Genomic DNA, 5,166 nt, shown 5'->3' with positions numbered 1-5,166 from the left:
AGGCTACACTACCTGTGGGCCGCCTAGCCTGTGGACTGTGTCGCTGTAAGTTGAGGTCCCTTTAAGACATCTCTGGAGCTGGGGACTGGCAATTGGGACTGGTGGTTGGTTGACAGTTGGTGATCTGCCTTGCGGTTTGCTGCTGTGCTGAGATGGCCTAACGCTCTATATCAATAGAGGACAATCTGGCAGCAGACTAGACTTGAAGGACTGCTAGTCTCTCACAACTCTCTCTCTCATGGGAGTGGGTTGCACTGAGCTATTTGTACTGCTTTATAATTTAACAGTTCATTTCTTGTGCTATATATCTAATCATCTTTATAAATAAATATATAAAAGTATCAGCAATCTGGCTTTATCTTTCTATAGAACCCTGTCTAGCACAATGGGAGCGGGGAGGGAGGTGAAAAATGAGCTGATGCCAGGGGCTCAGGTGGAAGATGAATGTTTTGGGAATGTTGATGGCAATGGGTGTACAGGTGTGCTTGACACAATGGATGGGTGTATGGATTGTGATAAGAGTTGTATAGCCCCCAATAAAATTATTTTTTTTAAAAGAAAGGCATTTTAATACTCAATATTGCCTAAATAAGTTTTTAGAACTGCCTTTTAGTGTGCAAAGATGGGAAAAAATTGCGTAGAGCAAGTGAACCATAGGGACAATGTCAGCTGGCTCTGCGACCAATGAAACTGCCTGTCCTTCCTCTGGAAGATGGCGTGCAAAGGCCGTGAAAAGCAACCTGCTTGGTAGTAGACTCAGCCAGGTGCCATGCCTGGGCTGTCCTATGGGACCTCGGAGACAGCCTTTCCTGCTCTTTGATGTCTCTGACCTTGCTAATTTCTACTGCCCCTCATCTAGGTTCCAGACTGAGATGCGAGGTGCCTTTGAAAAAGCACAAAGCCCTTTGGCTAGGATCCACGTGAGCCAAATGTCCATTTGCACCAAGCTTCAAAACAAGGTGCTCATGATTGCAGCCTTACACAGGGTCAAGTTCAAGCTCCCTGGGCGCCAGAAGAGCCACATCTCCAGGATGTGAGGCTTTATCAGGTTTCAGCTGATGAGCTTGAAGACATGGTCCCTGAGAAGTGCCTCATCCCAGATGGTTGTGGAGGCAAATGCATCCCCAGTCGTGGCCCCTGCATTCACGAAGGCCTCCATGGCACTATGGCCTGCCCGACTGGTGTCTGCCAAGAAGATGAACTTCCTGACTCCAAGAAACAAAAAAAGCAGCTGCTTCCAGACAACGATCTACTGCCCTACGTGCTAAAGAATTAAGGGAAGGCACAGGATGTGGTATCAAAGTGCCGTATTCATTGCATTCCAAAGCTTTCTGCTCAATATGAAGATGTGTTTTGGTTCACTTTGCTCAGGTCTGGGCCAAATATGCACGAGTAATGGGATTATCATAACACTGGCTTGTTCTATGGTCAATAAGAGGTTATTGCAGATAGGCCTGAAATGAGAAAGGAAAAGGTAACAATTGTTATCATATCTAAAATTTCTAAAATGTCGATTTTGGGTTTTTTTTATGTGTGTGGAATTGTTTAACTTCCATATTCATTGATACAGCCATAATACCATTCGTGATAATACCAAGTTTGTTTTGCAAATCATAACAATATCAAGAAATTTCTGAAAAGAAATTTGGCCTGAGGGAAATGAAAAATTAAATACAGTAAGGCAATTTCTGTGGACTGGCATTGGATGGCTCACCTCAAGGTCAGCAGGTCAGACACCCCAGCTGCTCCATTTAAGATTTACAGCCTGTTACTATCATGGATATATGCCCAGTAACCACTCATGTTGGATCTTGCTGCATGTTGGGTGAATGTAGCAAGAGTTAGACAAGACAGCTCAATCCACCTCTTGTCTATTAGAAAGAAACTCCCAAGGAGCCATGGGAGGGGGCCATAGGAGACAGATGTCTATGAGGGTATTGAATTGGTAGGAGCATCCTAACTTACCCTGTGTGTGGGTGCTCTCATGACTCTATATGAACTTTATTTCTCATGCTCTGGAACTGGTATGTTTCATGTAGTGCTCTGCCACTTCCCTTCCACAGTCTTTGCTTTGGACTACTGATGCCCATGCTTTGTTGATGCTATAAGCATACAAGGGGTTACCCACCAAAAAGCAGAATTACGCTGAGCTGAGTGGAGCTTTTGTAGTATACATTTTTCCTGCCAAGCAAACATTGAGAAATTCACTCTGAGTTAGTGCACCCAGTGGCATCACCTGGGAAGGTTCTCTCTGGTCACAGTGAATTTTTTCATGAAAGCAGTTTTGCTTGAACCTCATTTTTTATGATAATCGACTTAAGAGAACAGCTTGCTGCTGTGAAATTTTGTTTCCTGCTCGGGAAAAAATGCCACAGGAACTGTTGTGATGTTGAACACAGCTTACAAGAGCAGCACTATGGGGAAAAAATCAAGTACATGAGTGGTTCTCTTGTTTCAAAAGAGGCGAAATGCCAGTTGATAACAAACCTCATTCTGGATGTCTGTCAACTTCCCAAACAGATGAAAATATCAACTTGTAGTGCATTTAGAGTTTGTTCCACCAGATCAGACTATTAATCAAGCTTTCTATTTAGAGGTTCTGAAAAGATAGCGTGACAGTGTGAGACAAAAAAAGGCCTGATTTATGACAGACAGGGGACTGGTTTTGTCACCACGACAATGCACCTGCTCATGTAGCCATCTCAGTGCGCCAGTTTGGGACAAAAAAAATAGCATGCCTCTCTTCCTCCATGTACTGTACTCATCTGACCTTGCTCCATTTGACTTCTTTTTGTTTCCGAGAATGAACAGGGACATGAAAGGACAGCGATTTGACGACAGAGAAGTGGTGAAGAAAGCTGACGGTGCCCAGCTATCAAAAGATATAGCGTCTGGGGTCTTAAAGACTTGAAGGTAAACAAGCAGACATCTAGCTCAGAAGCAACAAAGCCCACATGGAAGAAGCACACCAGCCTGCGTGATCATGAGATGTCAAAGGGATCAGGTATCAGGCATCAAAGAACAAATAAATCATATAATTATGAATGAGGGGGCGTGCAGAGTGGGGACCCAAAGCCCATCTATAAGCAACTGGACATCCCTTACAGAAGGGTCGCGGGGGGAAAAGATCAGCCAGTCAGGGTGCAGTGTAGCGATAATGAAACATACAACTTCCCTTGAGTTCTTAAATGCTTCCTCCCCCTACTATCATGATCCCAATTCTACCTTACAAATCTGGCTAGACCAGAGTATGTACACTGATACAGATAAGAGCTGGAAACAGGGAATCCAGGACAGATGAACCCTTCAGGACCAGTGGTGGGAGTGGCGATACCGGGAGGGTGGAGGGAAGGTGGGGTAGAAAAAGGGAACCGATTACAAGTTTCTACATATAACCTCCTCCCTGGGGGACGGAAACGGAAAAGTGGGGGAAGGGAGATGTCGGACAGTGTAAGACATGACAAAATCATAATTTATAAATTATCAAAGGTTCATGAGGGAAGGGGGCAGGGAGGGAGGGGGAAAATGAGGGGCTGATACCAAGGGCTCAAGTAGAAAGCAAATGTTTTGAGAACGATGAGGGCAATAAATATACAAATGTGCTTGAAAAAATAAAAGATTTACAACCATTGAAACACTAGGGAGCAGTCCTACTCTATTCTACAGGGTTGTTTTGAATCAGTGTTTACTCAGCTGTCGTTGATTTATGACCTGTGGAGCTTGTATTGTCTACCAACATTTTTAGACTCTCAAGGTTCTTGGAAAGCTGTTTTCCAGTTGTAGTATGTGTTATCATCCCATTAATCCTATCAAAAGTGTGTGCTTGGTACATATGAGTATGTTTGCTACATAATCGAAAAATAAAATCCATATACCCTCAAAAAAAAAAAAAGATGAAAAAAATGAGGAAGGTGCTGTCAGCCATCCAAACAGAGGAGTTTGAAAAATGTTTCCAAGAATGGAACCACAGATTTGACAAATGTAGGAAGTGTAAAGGAGAGTAATTTGATGGTGATAAGGTTTTGTAAAAAAAATTAAATGCATAGCTTTGGGGGGAAAATCCTTTTTGGGGGGTCGGTTGACTTGCTTGCTGCATGCTGACCTTACTTATTTGGCAGTCTGGCTCTGCTTCTAATTGATGCAATGAACAGTGTCCCTGGGGGCCTCAGGTAGCACGAGGCGGCCCTGGAGCAGGGAACTGAACCCTTCCAGAGACCTTCAGTCCGTCTCTGCTGCCCTCAGCGTGTTGGCTTTCAGGAAGATGGATCCATGAGTTCCGGGAGCTCCCAAGTTCCCATCTCGCACCTTCATCATGCCCACTGCCCATGTGCCCATGTACCCATCTCTGTGACCAATGAGAGGTTGGGATTCTTGGGAGGCCCTGCCAGAACCACCAGAGCTCCTAATTCAGACTAGACGCAACAGGAAAAGATTGCCACCTGGTGGCAGGTTGATTACATTAATGGATCTGGTTTCCCCCCTCCCTGGTCACCTTTACTAAAACCAAACCCAGCCCTCTGCCCTCCAGTCCATTTGGACACACAGGACCCAATAGGACAGAACAGACTCCCCGTAGGGTTTTCAAGGCTGTATCCTTACAGAGGCAGACTGCCCCGCAGCTGGTGTGTTTGAGTGGCCTACCTTGGGGCTAGCAGCTCAGTGCTTACCACAACGACAGACACCAGGGCCCCTTTCCGCTTACTCAGCCAGCTCCTGAAGACCTCTGCAGCACAGTTCTCCTCTGACACACGTGGGCCCAGCAGGACTCGGAGTTGACTGGATGGCACCCAGGTGCGTCAGAGTAGAACTGTGCTCCATCTGGTTTTCAGTGGCTGATTTATCAGAAACAGATCGCCACGCTTTTCCTCAAGGCACCTCTGCACAGGCCCAACCTCGAACCTTTGGATTCGTTGTGCATTGATTATTTGTTATTTCTATGACTCGTTATTTCTAGTGGGGGACAGTCCTTTGCCCTCATCGGAATAGCAACCTATTCTGAGTAAATGAGCTTCCTTGCCTATCATACTGCTCCCAGAAACTGTTCTCTATAGACCTACTGAATGCCCCATTGCCGTTACTTCTGTTGGTGGAACTTATTTTACAGTAAGGGTTGTAAGGCTGGAGTTTGCTGGATTCGCTGATCTTAACCTGAAAAATGCGGAACAA

General features: G+C 45.2%; 1 non-coding gene across 1 annotated transcript; it reads left to right on the top strand.

Annotated features, from left to right (window-relative positions):
- The first annotated feature begins 675 nt into the window (after nt 1-675).
- Nucleotides 676-805, top strand: LOC115870218. The gene has a single exon (XR_004046589.1). It is a non-coding gene; the product is annotated as a small nucleolar RNA SNORA70 (small nucleolar RNA).
- Nucleotides 806-5,166: the final 4,361 nt, after the last annotated feature.

Source organism: Echinops telfairi, unplaced genomic scaffold, assembly GCF_000313985.2.
Source record: "Echinops telfairi isolate 266 unplaced genomic scaffold, ASM31398v2 ScPeMD7_443;HRSCAF=831, whole genome shotgun sequence".
In the NCBI taxonomy this organism is placed as follows: domain Eukaryota; kingdom Metazoa; phylum Chordata; class Mammalia; order Afrosoricida; family Tenrecidae; genus Echinops; species Echinops telfairi.
Note: the sequence above shows the minus strand (reverse complement) of the source record. Positions and strands in the feature narration are given on the sequence as shown.